The following is a 21,146-nucleotide window of genomic DNA, read 5'->3' as shown; positions in this document are numbered from 1 at the left end:
CAACCCACTCCAGTATTCTTGCCTGGAGAATCCCATGAATGGAGGAGCCTGTCGGCTACAGTCCATGGGGTCGCAAAGAGTTGGACACGACTGAGCAACTTCACTTTACTCTATCATAGAGGTTAATTTTTTTTTTTATTGCAACAGGGCTTATTAATATTTTCATTAATGATTTCTGAGTTTGTGTGTGTGTGTGTGTGTATGTGTCATGCTTAGGAAAGTTTTTTCCCACTCCATGATTATAAAAACCAGAATGGACTTACAGACAGAGATCTGAGTTGGAGCCCTAGCTTTTCCACATCACAGCTGTATGATCTTGGTTAAGTGACTTTTCTTAGGCTCAGCTTTTGTGCTTATAAAATATTTTATAGAGTTGGTATAAGAATTAAAAGAGATAATGTATGTAATGTGCTTAGTTCAGAGCCTGACACTGAGTAGGTGTACCTACCAAGCCCTGTTTTCTTATATCTCAGTACTTTTTTCATTTTCTTAAAGGCAGGAACAGTCTCTTAATCTGTGTTTTCTTGGCTTCTCCATCAGTGCCAGGGATATATTATAATAAGAATTTGGTAAATGTTATTTTTGGGTTTTTGCTTTTATTTTTTTGCCTTAAAGTTATCAGTCTCTAGTTTTATTACCGATCAAATAATGGGTGAACAATAGCTAGATCAGTGGATTGGTAATGGTGGATAGTATGAAATCATGAGAGCTGAGGTCATCTCAAAGTTTCCTGGATCAGCTCTCTGCTTCAGTGAGATGAAGTAGAAGCTGTGCCCATTTTTATGGACAAGTTGTTTCAGGCTCAGAGGAAGTATGAGAGAGCAAGCAATATGCTCAGAGTTTCAGCTTTGGGACTAAGTGGAATCTTTCATTTCTTAAAATTTTCTACTGTTTGGATGTGATTTCTCTGGGAGTTTCTTATATGGAGGGTTTTTTCCATAATTTACATTTATTTTTTTAAACACATAATGTATTCGCATGGGTGATGATTCAAACTGTGCAAAAGGTTGAAGAGGAAAAAGTCTCTGCCTTTCCCAGCTACCTAGTTTCCCTCCTTGAAAGTAACCAGTATTGTTAGTTATCTCAGTATCTGTCCAGAGACAGTACTTGCATAATATTTTCTCCATCCCCTCCATTTAAAAAACTCAAATGGTAGTGTTAATATTCATATACTTTTCTCTGAAGTATTTGGAGATAATTTTATATCAGCTTATATTGACATTTTTCTCCATTTGTTAGGTTTCTGGAATTAGGATTATTCTGTTCTGTTCTACTGAGATAACTATATCTAAATGTCTCTGGTAAGAATGACTCTGATTAGAATAGGATCTCATAAAGTCTGAGCCTGTGTTTTTATGGAATCACAGGGTTAGAGACCTAATGTGCGTCATTCTTCTTTCATGTGAATACCCATAAATCCCTGATGGACGATACCATTTAAAGATGCTTGAGCACAAGGTAGGCATCCTCCTCTCTCCACCTGCCCATGTCAGCTGCTCCTGGTCCTGTCTTTTTGTGGTTGTAGGGCCCATTTCAGGTCAGATATTCCATGTGTCATTGAGTTAGTTAATGATACTCTGGATCTGCCTTGAGTCATTGCATTTAGACTCTAACTGCAATGTGATTTTATTCATTATGACACCTTCTATACCAGACATATCCAAAATGCCCAGGTTTATCCTGATTGAATGTTACTGCTGTCAGGAGGCTGTTCAGTGAACTGAGTTTGGTGCTGAATTGTGAGAAGGAAAGATTTGGTTCCTAATAGGTGTTTGCATCTCAGCAGCCATAATTGCTGTTAGTTTCACTTCACTCTCCTGTTTGTGGAAAGCTCAGGATTGAGGCAATGCTCTTCATCCCTGGAATATGACCACTCTGTGACTAAGACTTAATGAGAGGTAAATAGATATGGGTCAACAAACAGGGCATATTTTTCTTTTGTTTACTGGACAGTAGTGGATTCTGATTCAGATATAGAATTAAAGATTTCAAGCTAAGGCTTTGATTCTAGCTTGGTTAACCTGTATACATGTCTGCATTTAAAGATATGCACTAAAAACAATACTTTTCAAAGTTGGCTTCTGCAGTGGGCCTTTGTCTCCACAAAAATATAGAGGAGGTTGCATTCCAACTGTTTGGAGAATGAGGCTGATGGGGATATGTCTTGCATCCTAGATGAATGCTGACCTCCACTGTGTGGTTATGTTCATCTCACCATACAGTCTTTCTGTTCCTGAGGTCTCTGTGGCCCCATACAGTGAATGGAAGCAGGGAAGGGCACCAGATGCTGTGTTGATTCTATTTGCTGCTTCTTTCACACCCGGTGTAAGGTTTCCAGGCATTTGTGCAACCTGAGAGCAGAAAGCGCCCGTATTAGCAGTTGAGAGATGGGTTGGCAGGTGGTTCAAATTACTCCATGTTCCTGATAAGAGCCACTGATGCAGGCCGGTGGCTGCTGGAGGTGGAGATGGACTGCCAGTGTCCTGCCCAGCAGGAATAGTGATGTGGGTCTCTGGTGTTCTAGGACTCTTAAGAAGGTACCCAAGGCAGTTTGAGAGGTCTGGCTGGCATCTCAGGGAAGTAGCGCGATTTAGGAAGCACATCTTGCCTCAGAGGAGATGGGTCTTAGGAAACATGGCTCACAGCAGGAGAAGCATCAGACTGAAAACATGAAGTGCAAGTCCAGGGATTAGAGTGCTGTTTGATTACTCCACCTCTTAACCTAAAACCCAGTGGAAGGATTTATTGTCAGGTAGTGCTAGGCACAGTGAGGACTAACACTTGAACCTGCAGAGGGGAAGTGGATGTATATACAGATGATTTTAATACAGTGTGATCATTGCTCTGGTAGAGGCTTAACTGTGCATATGTCACAGCCTGGTGCTCTGGGTAACACACTCTGTGCAACTCTCAGAGCGATGATCACACTGTACTAAAGTACTGGAGTAAGAGACGCCGTTCGCCATCAGACAGCCTTGATTCAAATTCTTTTCTCTCCATCTGCTTAGCTGTGTGTCCTTTGGGCAAGTTCCTTATCTCCTCTGTGCTTCAGCTTTTCAGCTGTAAAATGGGGATAATAATAACTCTCACAAGCTTGCTGTGAGTATTAGATGAGTTAATATAGTAAATATGATATGTTTGGAAGAGTACCTGGTCCACGATAAGCACTATGTAAGTGCCATCTGTTACAGTGGTTGTTACAGCACATGGCGGGGGCACTGGGGGCCCTGGCAAACCCACAACCAGTGGCAGTGCAGAGGTCGGTGTTACTGTATTCAGTGAAAGATTTTTAGCAGTGACTGTGCCAAGTACTGCACAGAAGCAGATAAATGAAGTGTTAACCGGCTGTGTGACTGTACAATACATGATGAGAGTCAATTCTTTGGAAAGCGTGTAAAAGGAATATTGATGTGAGAGGCTTCAGTATCCCCTGCCAGTTTCAGAGAAGGGATCTTGCTATTCCTTTTTAGGCCCTTCAGCTTTATTGACATTTTGAATATAGACTATATACCTTCCTTTAAGGTAGGACCGTACTTGACTGTTTCAGACAGGCATCTTTCCTGCTTTTTAGAAACCTCTAGAAGAAAGCATTTTAGAACAGAATCCATCCATCCATCCATCCTTTCTTACTTCCCTCTCTCTGTCCTTCTTCAAAGGGAAAAATTGCTAGTATTTAAATCCCTTTCCTTGTTCTTTATATTAAAAGTAAATTTCTCATGTTATGCAAAAGATAATTCCCCTTTTGCTCATTCATTCATTCAACATTTGAATGCTTACAGCATGCTAGATACCAGGATTATGAGTTAAAGGAAATTCATATGGAATGTGTGAGGCTTGTTGGGGGAGGTTTTTGGAACAACTCTACATGGGAAGAAAAATTTGGTAGCACTGTGTATTGGTAAGGGTGTAGGTAGAGAAATAGGTACTCATGTTGCTGGGGGGTGAAAAGTCAGTCACATGTATTCCACGAAGAACTATTGCAATGTCTGCCAAAATGTTAAATGCGTGTTTTCTTTTATCCAGCAGTTCCATCTCTAGGAATTGATCCTACAGATACTCTTGTTTCTCTGTATAAGAATATATAGTACAGCATTATTTGAAATGGCAAAGGGTTGAAAAAAATCAAAATGCTCTTTAACAGGAGAACTGTGAATTAAAATAAGGTACATTCATAAAATGGAATATCATGTAGCTATTAAAAAGAATTAGCTCTAGATGAATGCATTTAGAAGACACTAAAATACATCAAGTATAAAAAGTCAATGTGCTGAAAAGGGTATAGTTTGTTACTATTCGTGTAATGAAAAAAAGTATATATCCATGTACACATCAAAACTCTTTGCCAGGAAATGCAAGGTTCTGGTTAACACTCATTGCCTCTTGGGAGGGCTAACGAGTGACAGAGGAAGCGGGTATAGGTAAAGATTTAATTTTTACTGTATACCTTTTGTGCCTTTTGAATTTTGTATTACATGCATGTGTTATTTTAAAAATAAAATAGTTTATTGAAATTATATAGGAATAAGCACAGGAGCTATTTTACTTTTGATCCTTGAACTTGCTAATTTTCAGAGAAAAATGAGGAAAGTTACATGTTAGAAGACAAGTGTGCCAATTCTGCTTACCACAAGCAAAGAAACAGTAGTACTGGTGGTGGCACGTGGTCATTTTAATTTTGTCTGTCACACTGTTTATTGGTATATGGGATGTTTCCAGTGCTTATTAACTATGTCTTACTACATTTATTATTAACTGTCTTCAGTAAGGATGAAACCTGATTATAAGGAAAGTGCTCATATGAATAAATAGATAAATATAAAGATGGATAAGAATGGAGGTGAAATTAGGAGATGATAAATGTTAATATGCGTATGGGATGATTCATTCAACAGCAGATGATATAAAGGGCCATGTGCAAATCATAAAGTGAGTTAAGAAACAAAACAAGTCAGAACCACTACCATAAGCCTCTCTAGTTTTCTTAAGAAATGTTCCCTTACTAGAGGTGCATCCATGGATTCCTTGGATTTTTTTCATGTTGGAATTTTATGAACTAATGGGCTTAGGAACTGCTTTTCATTCCACACCTAACCTGATGGTAAATAAAGGAGCTTCTGTACCCTGATAGGATGAGTACAGGGTTTCTATGGCAGCATAATGGAAGGATTCTTATCCAGCCCGGCTGGGATGTGTGCAAGGAGAGCATTCTGCAGGAGCCATTGGTGAGCAGGGTTTAGGCAGGCACAGGAGAGGGAGGCACAGGCCATTCTGGGCAGGAGAAGCACACTGTCCAAGGAGCATGTAGGAGAGGAACTGTGTGGGTCGGTGGGGTCAGAGGGTGTGAGGGCAACAGGTTTTTCCCAATGTCTTTCGCAGTTAGTCCATCCACAGACAGCCATCCCCTTGCAGTCATGTACCATTGTTTCCAAGGCTGACTGGGTGACAGTAATGGATTATCCTACCACTCTTGGAGCATAATCTCATAATGGTAGGAGAGTAGGGACACTGTCTCTACTCCTTTTGTCATCCCAAAGCAGGGAAAAAAGAAAAGAAAAAAATTGTAAGAGAGAACAAAGAAAACCTGTATTTAATTGTATATGTTGTATATATGTAGATGTACCTTCTAGCAGAATTACTGATATTTTCTTTTCAGCTCTCTTCATCCTAGAAGAAACTTTCCCTCTATTTGGAATCACAGTTTAAATACTGCATGGAAACAACTTGAACCTTATATTCCATTTCATTATATTTAAATTTATGTGAAGTACTTTCTGCCACGCAAGCATTTTGCTCTTCATAGCATGGAATGCTGTAACAAAATGTTTTGTCCATCAGAGGCTTTCTAAACATTTTATGAGTGTTTAAGTGCTTAATCTCCACAGTGTGCAGGGTAGGTGGCAGATAGTCAAGTGATTTCCCCCCTCCCCCCACATATCTTGCATATTCTCATGTTTTGGTGGTTCGTGCCTCTTAAGGAGAAACTTTCCCCTTTGGAGCTGAACTGTCCTATGCTTTGAATCCACTCAAAGACAAATTATTCAGGAAAGCTTGAACCAAACCTGGTCAGATGCTTCTGAGTTATGAGAGAGGGATTGAAATAAACTTTTTCAGCTAAAAATAATTTTGCTCACAAGTTGCCAAAAATGGCTGACTGGAAATGCTTTTAAGATACTTGTCTAAGCTACCATAAGCTGAAGGTCAAGAAAAGGGTTTAGAACACGTTTTGAGAAATGATTGGCTCTATTTTGCCAAAGCTTGTGCCAAGGTTCTTTTTCCCTAATTGCCTTGGGAGACAAAAGCCAGAGGAAAGTGTTATGCCTTAGATTCAGCGAGGACCTCAACATTGTTTAAGTGGAACATAGAGGCTGCCCATTTCTTCTGACAGTAAACTCCTCCTTATGGGAGGCATTAGGTTCAGGTGAAAATGGGACACTTAATTCTAAAGATATTGTACAATTGCCTATGCTGATTAATTATTTAAAGCCCTTATCTCCTGTGGCAGAGCAGTTTATGCTCTCAGAGAATATTTGTTGGTCTTCCCAGAGAGTTGAGTGCCGGGTCTTTAGCACGTGGCACTGCCATTGATGCTCTGTCGTCCTGTTAAGGTACTTCTCTGCATCTCACTGAATTGTGGGATTAAGAATCACTCAATTATGGGCAGTGGTTTTTATTTGTAATGTGATTGCTTGTGATTGGAGTTTATATTTAGCGTGCCTTGATGATTATGGAGAGGGTCCCCTAGCAGCAGCAGCTTACACCATTGATTGCTATTGGTAGCCTTGAGAAGGCATGTTGACCCTTCTTAAGGTTGCTTAGTATTGTAGAATAAAGTCTTGAATTAGAATGAAATTTAGAGTCTTTTTCCCCTCATAAAGATTGCTCTTTTAAATAGAGCCAATATAAAACCATGATGTGTCTCCTTCCTAAATTTAGCACATTTATTGAGCACCTGTTGCTTATGAGGTAATGAGAAGGGAAGTTGACCAGGCTCATGTCAGAAGACCTCTGTCTTCCTTCAGGTAGAAAAGAATAGTAACCTCTAGGCAGGGGTTATGTTGACAGTTTGAGGAGGTAGGGACATTTTAGAGGTAAGTGCTGTTCCAGTGTAAATAAGCATTCATTAAAAAGTAGAATAAAAAGATCGCTAAGTCTCAATTAAGTGCCAGTTTGCATTGAGGTGGTTTGGTGATTTCTTAAATCTATCAGACGGTACTTAGGAGTCCACAGGTGTGACCAAGTGCACATTACCCTGGGCTGAGCATTGGTGAACTGGGACTGACAGGTTCAGCTGGAGGAAAAAAGTGGGAGAAGACAAAAGAGAGGGGGCCTGTGACTTGAGTTTGAGATCTTGATGTTAGAAGAGTTTAGTTAGTGATGATTCCTAAGGAATGGTAATCAAATGGATGATTGTGATAAACGTCAAGGCCCCTGGAAGGAAATAAGTGATTTGAAGAGCTTGGAGGCTTTGGAAAGGCTGTCAATTTGAGTTTGAGAAAGTAGCATAATGTGTAAGCATTAACTCAGTAGTTCTCAACTGGAGAGATTTTGCCCTCAGCGGACATTGGCAATGTCTTCAAGACATCTGATTCTCACAACTGGAGGTGCTGTGGGCATCTAGTGGGTAGAAGCCAGGGATGCTGCTGTCGTGTTTGAAAATGCATGGGGTGGCCCTTACCGTGAAGAGTGGTCTGGCCCAGAAGGTCAGGAATGCTGAGGCTGAGAAACTCTGCGTTAACTTTAGAAGAGGAGTTGTTGAGTAAGGGCAACAGAATATGGTTTCTCTCTCCTTCCACTCCACTCTGTGGAACTCTGAACAGATGTTTAGTGATTGTTTATGGAGCTCCATTTATCTGCCAGGTACCATGCTTGGGTTTATTGCCTCCTTTTTAAAGTCTTATGTTTTAATTATAAATTAATATACACATATATTCTTACAGATAAAAAACCTAAAAATTGAAGCACATAAGAGCCAGTGGACACTTTGGCCACCAACCCCAATCTCTCTTCCTTAGAGGTATCCAGAGCTCTGAACTTGGTATATGTAGCTAAACATTGGAAGGTTACCTCTTCTTCATCTAGTTTCTCTCCCTCTTACATGCTATGCCAAGAGGTTTGCTTTTGAATATTTGTCCTAGGCTGCAAGTTTCTTAAAACAGGGACCACTTGTTAGGTAGAACTTACTATATGTGGAATACGGTTGTTACCCAATAAGTGTTTGCTGAGTAACAAATGAAATTGATAGAAAAGCAGCAATAGGAAGCAGAAAGAATGCCAGTTGCTAGCAATGGCCTTTAGGCTCTGGAAGGCTGTGAGGTATATTTATGGGGAAAATGAATTAATGTTAGGATATAGGAGAAGTATTGAGAGAGTGAAGAAAGATGCACAGCTATCGAGAAGTGGAAAGGGAGCTACCAAGGTGCCCAGTTGAACTGGTCGAAAGGCAGAGAAGACAGTCATCGTTCTATCCAGGGTTTAAGAGCTCCAGGAGAGGTAGGGGGGATGGGTCTTCTAGGAAAGTTACTGCAGGTTAGCTGTCAGGAAGAACTCAAAATATAGGACTTCTTGGAACTAGAAGGTCCCTAAAGTTCCTTTTGCAAAGTTTGTGTGATAGAAACCTTAGTAGTTTCTATTATGTTACAGGGAAATTCTATGCATGTATTCACACTCCTTTATGTACCTGAAGTCTCTTCATTGTTTTTCACTGAGCAGAACATCTTGGAGAACATTTTGTTTCAGTTTGTACAGATCAGCTTCATTCTTTTGAAATGACCATTTAGAATTCCATAGTAAGGTTTGTTGTAGTTTTAAAATTATGATTTGTTTAAACATTTCCTGTTGCTGGACATTTAGGTTGCTTCCAATTTTCTGTTACTATAAGTCATGCTGCTTATATATAATATGTTCTTGTACATATAAGTAAGTACATGAGGACGGATTCTGAGAAGTGGTGTTGGATTTCTAAGGGTATGTTCATTTAAACTTTTGATAGGTATTGCCAGGCAGTCTTCAAAATTGTATACTTGTGTGTATAGTGGAGTGACTTTTTCCTATCAGCTTGGCAAACTGTATGTTACCATACTCTGATTTTAACCAGTCCTCCGATACGTGATAACTGGTACCATGATCTTTTGTTTTTCTGTAATAAAAAGGATCTGTTTTAAAAAAGATATCTAAAAGTCATTTGTATTTCTTTGTCATAAACTAAGGTTAGGAAGATTGGTGGGGTTTTGTTGTTGGTGGTGGTGGTAAGAACTTTATAAAATTAACGAAATTAGCTTTTGTCATTCATGTTACAAAATCTCTTAATTTGTCATTGGTTTTTTGAGCTTGTTTATAGTATATAAGTATATGTGTTTGTGTTTTGAAGCTAGATAAAAATTTTTAGTGTAATTAACTATATAAGGTATTTATTTTTAAGTTTTTGGATCTTGTTTCTTTCTGAGAGAGACCTTATCTACTGAGATTTAAAAATAACATTCTATGCTTTCTTTTAGTACTTTAGTGGGAAAAGCTGGATTTTAGTTTCGGTTCTGTCACTTAGTTTTGTGACACTGGGCAAATTGTATAATCTTCCAGAACCTCAGTTTCCTAAGATGGAAGAGTTTGATCTGTTGATTTGTAACATTGTAAAGAATTTTTTAAAACTTGTTTGCTTTTAAGTGGGATTTACTCTTGTGTTGTGTGGGGATGTGGAGTTGGAGTCCGGCAAAGGGAAAGATGTAAAGAGGCAGGCAGGCAGATGTGGAAGGGAGATGAGCAGAAGTACAAAGGAGGATGAGAAGGAAACCAGGACTACCAATGAGAGACAAAAGACCTAGAGAAATAGAGGAAAAGCAAAGAAAAACAGACACAACGAAGGGAGATACCTAGAACCCTAGTGGGATGCGTTTTTCCTATCATAGGAGGTCTAAAACATTTTGGGCACTTTTATTCATTCACTCTCCCTCCTTCCTTCCCTCCCTTTTTCCTCTTTCTTCTTCATATCTCTGCCTGTTTTCCTTCCTTTTTTTTTTTTAAATAATGTTGACTGTAATACAGAGGTTATAAATTAGCATAGATCATAAAGTACAAAAGTTAATGCTTCGCAGTCTTACTCATGCTGCACATATATAGCATTTAAAGCCAAGTGCTTTGAGCTTCTTGGACACAACTGTCTCTTAGAATTGCTGTTATACAGATTTATTGTCTAGCAATCCCTTCTAGCTCTAAAATTCTGTCTTTAAATATAGTATGTGTATTTTAGCATTGTTAAAAGGACTATAACTTTTGCATATCCTGTTTTTAGATATTAAGTGTGTAAAATTAATAATGCCTTCCTATATGTTTTATATTCCATGTCTAAGAAGTTCTCCCCATAGTTTGTGCCTTTAAGTAATTGAGTTTCTGTCTTTAGACATCTGTCTTCTGTGAAATGTTGCACTGAGATGTTTAACTTCTTACCTGTCTGCTAAGTATAGGTAATTATACCCATCCAGCAATGCATGGTTAACCAAAATTCTAATATGACAAGTTCCTCCAAAGTATAGTGTTCAGTTATTTCCACGTCTTATTTTTTGAAAATCAATTTCCCCTTACACCCCAAGTATGATTCTTTTCCCTTGTTGCTTTGGTTGGGGGAAAAGGAAAAAAAAATCTTGTGATCACTACCATGCACACATTTGACTTGAATACACTCTGACTTTTTAGCTGATGGTAATCTTCTTACAAACCCCTTTCTACCTTTTTAGCTTCATGGATCCCTCTAGAGCTGGCCTAGGCCATGCTTATTTTTTGGCTTTTTCAGGTTGCCCTGGAAAACAGATGACTAGATTTATTAAAATCACAACTGGCTATCATGGCAGTGGCTGTCACCGTGGGCTAGTTGGAAAGGAAGTTATCAGAAATACATACTGAAGAAGGGGATGCAGATGTAAGTGGCTTTGGCAGCTTAGCCGTGTTGCTAGTAGATTGGTTCTCATGGGGGGCTGCAGAGGCCTCACTGTCATCTTTCAGATTTGATCAAAAGCTTTTTTCTCTTCCTCTTCTGGAGGATGGTTTCTTTGGGAAAGAATCACTTTTGTTGTTTCATTTTGTGCATTTTAGATCTAGTCTTCCATCTCATCCTTGCACTCATTTTATATAAAGTGAAACCTAATCAAGAGGTGGTGGTTTGAGGTTCTGCTCTTGTGAGGTAGTATGGGCAGGAAGATCCCGGGGTGCTCTGTCAAGGGTTTCAATTCAGTTGGGTAGGTGCTGTATAAACTCAGCCAAAATTAAATAACAGTTGAAGTTGATGGTGTCACATATACTAATTTGTTGCTGAGAAAGTCTATGTTTGTTACAAAATTGTATCACAGTTGTCTTTCTGGATTTGCTGTATGCTTGAAAAGACAAAACATAAAGGAGAATAAGAGGGGATCCAAATGTAAACTATGGTAGCTGAAGAAGTTTTTATGACTTTTACATTTTTTAAACAAAAGTTGTCATACTAATTATTTTACTCTTAAACCTGGGAGGCCAAGGAAAAGTTTCCCTTGGTCCTGGAAGCTGACTCAGACTTCCCCCTGTGCTCCTTCCCCATCTCAGTTCCTTCCACGATTTATAGGTTCTCCAATGGCTGGCTTCAGCAATTAGTTGTAAGAGGTCCTGTGTATGATGTAATATCATAAATACTTAAAAAATATTTGTGGAAGAAATAACTAAAGTCCTGTAGTGAAAAACAGCACTCAGGAGGAGAAGGTATAGAGACGCTTTAAGTCTTTGTAGCTTACTTTAGAAACGGTGTTACTCCTGGCAGGTAGGCAGCAGGGAGAGCTGAAGGAGCTTTTCATTGGTTTTTAAAATCTCTGGAGCCCCCTTCTGAAGGCTGTATCTCTTCTATACTCATGGATGATCTCCCTGGTGAATTAGGAGGATATGCATTAGTTCTAACATGTGAATGTCTAAAGTGACTAAAGAATCCAAGACTGACCACCCTGGAGTGTGTGTTGATCAAAAAAAACAAAAAACCACGAGCTGTGGGCACGGGGCTTTTGAAGGATGGCTGGGGATTCAGAGACTCAGTAGAGGAGGGTGCTCACGAGTTGCCTGGGTCTCATGACCAGAGCCCAGTACTGATTGTTTAAATGTGTCAGATGCCAGTGAATCCCTCTTGTTCGCTTAGCCATGAGATTCTAAGAAGTTCTGGTTTAGGAAAGGTACCTGTTGGTACACTGCCCATTTTAGGACAGTTTCGGGACCAGGGGTCAGCTGTCTGTTCTTCAAGGACTAATGTGTGAAGATCTGCATCCTTTTGGCTAGTGGGAAAGTGGATTAGAGGTCTTGAGGCTTGTTGCCTTCTGGTTGTGCAGAGAAACACTCTGCTTCTGGCACTTTTTCATTTTTCCTTAATCAGCAGTGTTTACAACATCATTATCGTGTAAGGAGAGTGGAACTCCTCTTTCTCTGGGGCTATTTCTCTGACAGATTTCAGCAGTCTCATATTTCCTTGTGAATTTTTTTTTTTTAAGAGTTTTGTTCAAGTTGACAGTGTTTTGTCTTTACAGCTACCCACCTGATGGTTCTTGAACCTGAGCTTCCCTTGTGGTTCAGCTGGTAAAGAACCTGCCTGCAATGTGGGAGCCTGGATTCGATCCCTGGGTTGGGAAGATCCCCTGGAGAAGGGAAAGGCTACCCACTCCAGTATTCTGGCCTGGAGAATTCCATGGATTGTATAGTCCATAGGGTTGCAAAGAGTCGGACACAACTGAGCGATTTTCACTCACTTCACTTCACCTGATGGGTTGGTTATTCTGTACTGTGGGAGACACGTGGTGGAGGTGGTGTCCCACACTGGATTATTGTCTCAGGGCGGTGAGCCTGTTGTTTCCTTCGTTAGCAGAAGAATCTTAAGTAAGCAGGGAGAAGAAACTTTTTGTTTGAGAGAGAAAATAAAACCCAGCTTTTCTGAGGCGAGAATGAGATCGTGTGTGATAAACTATGAATTCATCCTCTTTTTCCTCCTTCCCACCCAGTTGCAGTTGATCTCACAGCAGCTGTTTCCAGCTGTCCGCTGGATTTTGCCCAGGCCGCTTGGAATGGCTGCGGTGACTCACACACTGGGCTTTTTTCCACAATGGTCTGAATCTAGCTTCTCAAGAAGGAGGAGCGGGAGGAGGAAGAGGGTGACTCTGGTTGCACTGGAGCAGATCTTCTTGTTGAGATTACTGTCTGCTGGGTGCTCTGGGTTTGATTTGTCCTCCTTTCAAGCAGTGATCCTAGAAGCTAACACTACTGGTGAAGGGGAGGCAAATGTGTGAGCTGGAGAAAGTGTTTTTGGAGAAAGCCAAATGTTCTATTTTGCTCCTGCCCACCCCTTTCAGACCTTCCATTTCAGAGCAAACTGCATCTTTCCTTTTCAATTGGATCTAGGATTGTGTGTGTAGTGGGAGGGTAAATGAATAATGAGGGAAACAGCAATCAAAAATTGGGGTGATGTGCTCTGTACTCACCCTGCTTCTTGGTGTTGGTGTTTTGTCGGTGGAATTAGTTTCTTTTCAGTTTTTCAGGGTGGTCTTTCTTTTTCTTAACAGCCCCCTCTGTCTTTCCTTCTGTGAAGGCCACTCCTTCCTAGCTTGGGAGCCTGTGTAAATGAGATCTCAGTAGGGAGAGAGAAAAAAAGAATCCTTTAGGTAGTTAAAAAAATTCTTACTTTTACCTCTGATCTCCACAATCATGTTCCTGAAAGGGCAACAGGCTGTAGAAGAAATCCTAGGCCTGCTCTTTTTTTAAGATTTTATTTATTTTTATAATTTATTTATTTTTGGCTATGCTGGGCCTTCGTTGCTGTGCGGACTTTTCTCTAGTTTCAGCAAGTGGGGGCCGCTGTCTACTTGCAGTGTGTGGGTTTCTTGTGGAGCTTATGGGCTCTAGGGCGCACAAGCTCAGTATTCGCAGCGTTCAGGCTCTAGAGCATAGGCTCAGGAGATGCAATACACATGCTTGGTTTTCCTGGGTCAGGGATCAAACCTGTGTCTCCTGCATTGGCAGGCAGATTCTTTACCACTGAGCCACCCTGGAAGCCTCCTGTTCTGTCTTACACAGTAGCCACTTGTGGCTGTCAAGGACTTGAAATGTGACTTGTCCGAAGTGAGATGCTCTGGAAGTATAAAATATACCCTAGGTTTTAAAGACTCAGTGCAAAAAAAATTTCATTGAATTTTTAAAATACTGACTATATTTTATATTGACTTGTTGAAATTTTGATGTTAGTATTTCGAATGTTAGTTTCAGTAAAGTATACTATTAAAATTATTCTCATCTATTTCCTTTTAAGTGTGGCTACTAGAAAGTTTTAAATTACATAAATGGCCCACATTTCTGGCTCTCAGGATATTTGTTAGAGGTCATGCTTGAAGAGAAGAGGAAGTTGCTGGAGTACAGGTACGCTTCTCTCTGGTGGTGTCTGTTTCCAGAACCTTGGAGGGACTTTAATGATAGTTTGGGATTCACAACCTAGTGTGCTACAGTTGTTTTTCCCTGCATGCGTAACCAGTTACCTCATACTTACTGACTTAACACAACAAATGTTTATTATCTCACAGTTTCTGTGGGTGAGAAACTTGGGAGCAACTTAGCTGTGTGGTTCTGGCTCAGAATTTCTCGTGAAGTTTTAGTCAAGCTGTTGGCTGGGCTGCTGCCATCATCTGAAGTTTGGACCGGGGCTAGAGGAACCACTTCTGAGATGGCTCGTTTCATGGCTGTTGACGTGTTGTCAGTTCCTCACTGGCTATTGGCAGGAGGCATGGGTCCCCCTCCCTCTCCTGCCCCAACCTGACTGTCTCTTTGGCTCTTTGAGCATCTTCCTTGCATGACAGAATTTCCTTGGTGGGATCAAGTGAAAGATCAGGTGAAGAGAGAGAGAGCAGATGAAGAAGCGCAGCTCTGTGATCTCATTCCCGAGGTGTACACTGTCGTTTCTGCTTTACTTATCTGTTAGAAACAAGTGTCCAAATTTAGTTCCTCCCAAGAGGAGGAGAATTAGTCTCCACCTCTTGAAGGGAATAGGGTCAAAGAATTTGTGGTTTTATTTTGGAACCACTCCACTTACCTGTTTTTCTTCTGTTTTCCCCTGTTGGCATACCCATATTTCACTGACTCCCTCTGGTGATGGTCAGAGTCCAGTGGTTGAAGTCCATTTTACCCTCAACTGCTACTTCACAGTATAATTTGGAACAGTTCTGTTCATTTTGAAAATGCAAATTCTGATCTAATAATCAAATTGGGCCCTTCAGGGGTCACGGGCAAAGATGACTTTAGCTTTGCCTGAACTTTGAGCACTGGTAGGTACCTGTGTTCATGTGTGTGATTTTGAGTAGTGGAATAAACTGTTTGGGTGTTACTTGGTGAATGTCTTGTGTACTTGTATATCACATTCCTCTTAGGTGAGATTCAGAGCACTTAAGAACCATTCCATAACTCATTCTACCTCTGAGAGGTCGGAACAGAAAGCAGAATACCATTCTGTTTTTTATTCCACAAGTAGGGAAATGGAGGTGAGTTCATTTACCTGTGAGATGGAATGAAAGTGTTGTGAGGGGCATAGAGGTGTACCAGGTGAACACATAGATGATGCTCACAGGTAGCTTAAAATATAGCATGGGAACTAAGATACTATATGAATGAGTGTGCTTAGAGCACGCTGCTGTTTCCAGTGGTGGGTTCATCCATGCCTCCCCTCCTGGTGGCTGTTTTGTTTTTGGCTTAGCCTCAAACTCCTCAAATTAAGATTGCAGCCAGATGTAAGACATAGGATATGGGTAATCCATTAGACATAATCAGTGAAGGTCGATTTTTGCCTGCTCTGGGTCAAAATGTTCATGGAAACTAAGTATGCTAGTGGAAAATGGTTGGGTTAGTATAGAGTTCAAGATTTAGGAGAGCAAGTATTCATTTCAATCCACTTAACTTCATTTTTTTCTAGTATCTTGGTATGATTTACTCGGGTATTGCCTAAGGAATTTAACGTTATCTCTCATGTTTGGGAAGTCTGAAAGGTTAGGTGAGTGGGCTGTTAGAGAGTTTATTGCTTTGGAGAGAGAATTAAAAATCTGTTGCATCTAGCTATCTTTTTAAACCTTTGTTATCCTTATCATGATCTTGGTACTTAAGTAGTTTTGAATTGTTGCTTTCCCTTTTTTTTTGGTGACTATCTCTTGTCTCTCTGTGTGCTGTGCTTAGTTGCTCAGTCATGTCCAACTCTTTGCAACCCCATGGAGTGCAGCCCGCCAGGCTCCTCTGTCCATGGAGATTCTCCAAGCAAGAATACTGGAGTGGGTTGCCATGCCCTCCTCCAGGGGATCTTCCCAACTCAGGGATCGAAACCGGATCTCCCGCATTGCAGGCAGATTCTTCACCATCTGAGCCACCAGGAAAGCCTCTTGTCTCTCTACTAGACTTAATTTTCTTGAGGATTCTTTATATTCTCCCTACTAGTAACTGTATTTTGTGTTGTGTATTCGAGAGGCTCTGTGAAGTGAAGGTCGCTCAGTTGTGTCTGTCTCTTTCTGACCCTATGGACTGTATAGTCCATGGAATTCTCCAGGCCAGAATACTGGAGTGGGTAGCCTTTCCCTTCTCCAGGAAATCTTCCCAACCCAGGGATTGAAGCCAGGTCTCCCACATTGCAAGCTTTGTTCTTAGATATATTGTCAACATCCACTGGTGTGGTGAGAGTCAGGCATAGAGCTCATGGGTAAGAACTTGGGGTTTAGAGTCCTATTGGCTCTGCTGCTTAATACATTTGTAACCTTGGGCAAGTTTCTTAATTTCTTTGAGGCTTGGTTCCTTCATCTGTAAAATGTTAATAATAGTTTCCACCTCATAGGGTTGTGAAAACTAATGAGATACTGCAAGTAAAGCACTTAGCGCAGGAGCAGTTACATATGTTAGATTTGTGGAAAAATTAATCGGTTACCTTATTCATGTATTTAATTAGAGGCATCAAAATTCTTGAATCTCGAGCCTCTCATAAAATTTATTTGACATTATTTATTGGAAGCAGCAGAAGCCTGATTCTCGTGCCTGTCCTTGTCAGCCCATGTGGGTCCAGGTTATAACTGACTCCACTCAGAGAATTTTCTTGTCTGCTGTGGTAAAATAGATTCCAGGCCAGGTTCTTCCTCACAGAGCCTGAGGCCACTCCGCTTCTCCCACCATCAGAGGCTGCTGGTTGTTTTGTTTTTATTATGTGGTAGGTCATGTGGGATTCACAGAGCCTGCCTTTGGCCTACAGCTTAGCCTCTGGGTCACTGAAACCTGGCTAATGCTGACTCCTTTCAAAAGGCCCAAGCCCTTCTGCACCCTCCAGTTTTCTATTAAGGAATTGTTGGGGCTCTTGTTTTTAGTTTTTTTTAGAAGTCTTGCAGCAGCCAAACAGATCATTCCTCTCCACTCTGCACTCCTTGGTCAGCATCCAGAATGTAAGCAGCGATGGCCATCTGTGTATCCCTGTGATCTCAGGCCTGACTTGATGGTTTTTCTCTCCTGACCTGACCTTCCAGTGACTTCTTCCCTCATCGACTGTCCCATTTTCTCTGTCGCATAGTAAACAGATTTCTTCACCCTCAGCCTTTTAACTGCATGTTATTTCTACCTCTTTCTCTTGACTTCATGTGGTTTCTTTCCAAGGACCTGGCATGTCCCTCTTGTCCCCCTGCATTGGGGAGGTCAGAATCCTGTCTCCTCTCTTCCCTCTCTAGTGCTTCTATCAGATCGTCTACCTTTAGGTGAAATTCCCTGCTCCGTTCAAACTCTAGTAATCTGGCTAGTAATCTGCCCTCTTCCCTTACTAGGTGCTGTTACTTATTGATTACCTTGCCTTATTTGAAAAACAGAAAAAAACTACCTTGGCCCTTGGATCTCGGTACCTTGGCCCTTGGATCTCGGTACCTTGGCTCTACCTCAAGTAATGCTGTTGTCTTCAGAGAGTATCCGGATGGACCCGGCACCTTATCTAGTCCCAGTCTCTTGATTTTTTAATTAATCACCTCCCCTGCTGTGAGTTGCCCATTTACCACCTATTCTGAGGACATGCTTTGGGTCCTGTCAGTCTGGAAGTGCTTCGTTTCTGAAAATTTAGACGGGCATCTTATTTTCTCATGGAGACTCTTCCAGTTCTCTCTTTCATTTACTCCCACTGCATCTTTTTCCAAAATGTCACTGAGAAATGTACAGCCTTGGTCTTCTCTGCTCTCGCTCTGTCTTTTGACTCCCTTGTCTTGGCGTCCTTCCCTATCTTGTTTGGATTTCAGGGTCCTTTGCTTAAACAGCTCTTTGGCTGGTATCCTCTCTTTGTTTTCATTTGGTTTTCCCTACCTAGCTACCCCAGGCCTAGATCGATACAGATGTCTGCCTTCGTGATTTCCAACCTTACCTGGACACTTGACTCCTGTCTTGTAGTCTTTCTGTTTTTGAGTGACCTCTCTTGGTGTCTTGACACAATGGCTGTTTCAGACGGTCCTCATTATCCTACATTCGCTGTCTCTTCATTTACAGAAAAAAATCTCGCCTCTTAATTTATAGATGAAATTGTTGTTTAGTTGCTAAGTCATGTCCGACTCTTTTGCAACTCCGTGGACTCTAGCCCACCAGGGTCTTCTGTCCATGGGATTATCCTGGCAAGAATACTGGAATGGGTTTCCATTTCCTTCCCTAGAGGATCTTCCCGACCCAGGACTGAACCTGCATCTCCTGCATTGCAGGTGGATGGAATAGAAGCTATGAAATTGGAAATTTTTTAACTTCTGCCCCCAAACCTACAAATTTCATCTGTTGTAGTGAAAGATGTATCTTTCTTTCTTTTTATGGTGAATCCTACTTGAATCTTTTTTAGACTTTAAAATCTGCTCCCATCGCTTCTCAGCCTTTTGGCTAAGATCAAGTGTAAAATCTGCTTTTTTGTATCTTTTCTTATCAACTTTATGCATGCTTATCTCATTAAAAATAAATAAGATCTACCATATTTAGTCCTCAGTCTCCTTCACCTTCCAGTTCCTTTTCATTCTTCTCTCTTCTGCAAACCAACTTCTTGAAATAATTGTACTTTTTGAACCCATTGTAGTCAAGTTTCTTCCTCAACCACAATATTGAAACTCTTTCCCCCAGTACCACCAGTAACTCCCTTGTGGCTAAATCCAATGACTCTCTTTTTCTGTATTCTGTGTCCCTGAAATGCCTCTTCCCCCAAGCTTCTTTGACACCATCCTTAAAAAATCTTTCTCTCTCTGCCAGTCCTCTTTCTTAATCTCTTCCTCAGGCTGCCATTTAAAACTTGCTCTTCGTTAGGTTTCTCTAGGCCTTCTTCTGTCTGTATTATACATGTTTTCTTTGGACCTGGGCCTCCATTGCTAGGCTTTATTGATGATCTCTATGCTGACAGCCTCCACATGGCTGTCTCTGGCCTGCATCTCCTCCCTGCACTTCAGGTGTCTGTCTCTGGATGCTTAGCTGCATCTGCACGTGGATGCCCCATAGTTCTTTCAGAGCCAGCATATCTAAAACTGACTTCTCCTCATCTGCTCTTTCTACAAAACTCTGCCCTGGTGTAAGTCAGTGACTGGTGTCACCGTTTCCACAGCGGTCTTTCTGCCTTTAGTTTTGTCTTTTGTGTCCATGTCACTGCATCGCAGGGATCTTTCAGAGAGTGATCTTTCTACAACAGCTGTCATCACATCATTGCCTTTAGTTCCATTAAATGACACCGGTGATCCAGCTCCTACCTCATCTCCCAAACCCAACCCACTCATACATAGACCATGCACCTCTGCTTGAAGGTACCGTTGTAAGTTTCTCTTCCACCTGTACTCACCTACCCTCATCTCTGAGGTCTTGGTTTAGAGGTCAGTTTTCTTTGGAAACCTTTTGTCAAATGTCTTAAATGGGGCAGGAACTCTCCTGACTGCTTTCATAGTAGCTTGTACTTTTCCCTTTCTAGCTTTTATCTCACTGTATTATAAATGCCCATCTACTTTGATCTGGTACCAATATGTTCCTTGAGGGTAAGGACTATACTTTGGTCTTTTTTCTTTTTAAATTATCATCTTCTAACACAACACCTGCTATGTAGTAGGGCCAGTATTTATTGGGTGGTTAATGGTTGGATAGATGATAGGATTTCAGAACTCAAAGAACGCTATCTGTATAGAAAACATGTCCTGGATTTTCAGGGTGCATGCTCACTGTGTGGCATTTGGTTCTTTTGCTGGAGATAATCATTTCAAGCTAAGTTGTATTCAGAAGTGAAACCTCCTCTTAATGCATTACCTTTGATTCCACTAGTTAAGTAACCCTAAGTGATTAGTTTCCACATTTAGGTAGGCCCGTGTTTCTCAGTCCCGGCTGCCCACTAGCATCTTCTGGGGTGCTGTTCTTAGTTGCTCAGTTGTGTCCGACTCTTTGCAACCCCATGGACTGTAGCCCACCAGGCTACTTGTCCTTGGGGATTCTCCAGGCAATAATACTGGAGTGGGTTGCCTTGCCCTCCTCCAGGGGATCTTCCCAACCCAAGGATCGAGCCCAGGTCTCCCACATTGCTGGTGGATTCTTTACCAACCTAGCCACCAGGAAAGCCCATCTTCTGGGGAGCTTTAAAAAAAAATTCCATTGCCCTTAACTCACCAAATAAGAGAATAAATTTTATTTTTATTCTGGTAAGATTGTCATCCATTTCCAGCTTATTAAAATTGATCAACAGCAGCCTTACTACTTACTCTTTGACAAGACAAAAGAAATGGCAGGTAAGACTTTGTATTATCTAATTTCTAGATGCACCAGTTGTTAATCATTTTGAAATCAGGGGCCCTTTTCTGTCTGTGACCCTCAGGAACTTGCCTTGTGAACCCTCGGATTGTGATCTGTAACGCAGGATGTGAGCAGGTTTCTATCCATTGTAGTTGCCGTGTCCTCTCATAGGGTCTGTGGTCTGAGTCTCTGCTGTTTTATCACACACCTCTTTATGACAAGCTCACAGACTAATTCCCAGGGACTGACCTGATGTAAATAGGAAAATTTGGTTATTAGCACCAGAAGGAACACATTGTTATTACCCCCTTAAAAAAAATACTATTTCTTCTTTGCTTTCAGGGCTGGATCATCTCTTTTTCAGACATTTGATTTTTAGAGAAGTAGTT

At 41.0% G+C, this 21,146-nt stretch overlaps 1 protein-coding gene and 1 pseudogene across 27 annotated transcripts in view; both read left to right on the top strand.

The window, feature by feature from the left end:
• RBFOX2 (RNA binding fox-1 homolog 2) overlaps nucleotides 1–21,146 on the top strand; it is a 289,290-nt gene that overhangs the window by 12,616 nt on the left and 255,528 nt on the right. For 2 of the 27 annotated variants that reach the window (XM_081597056.1, XM_081597046.1), the window contains exon 1: nucleotides 5,149–5,222. The exons of 24 other annotated variants lie outside the window; for them this stretch is intronic. The gene's annotated coding sequence lies outside the window, so the exon portion shown is untranslated. Of the gene's footprint in view, nucleotides 1–5,137; nucleotides 5,223–21,146 lie in introns of those variants that run through there. One more of the 27 variants, XM_081597050.1, reaches the window with a different exon arrangement.
• LOC145504149 (U2 spliceosomal RNA) lies at nucleotides 18,869–18,990 on the top strand (annotated as a pseudogene).

The sequence above is a fragment of the Giraffa tippelskirchi genome, chromosome 4, assembly GCF_054371585.1.
Source record: "Giraffa tippelskirchi isolate mGirTip1 chromosome 4, T2T-mGirTip1v1.2.pri, whole genome shotgun sequence".
NCBI classification, from domain to species: Eukaryota; Metazoa; Chordata; class Mammalia; order Artiodactyla; family Giraffidae; genus Giraffa; species Giraffa tippelskirchi.
Note: the sequence above shows the minus strand (reverse complement) of the source record. Positions and strands in the feature narration are given on the sequence as shown.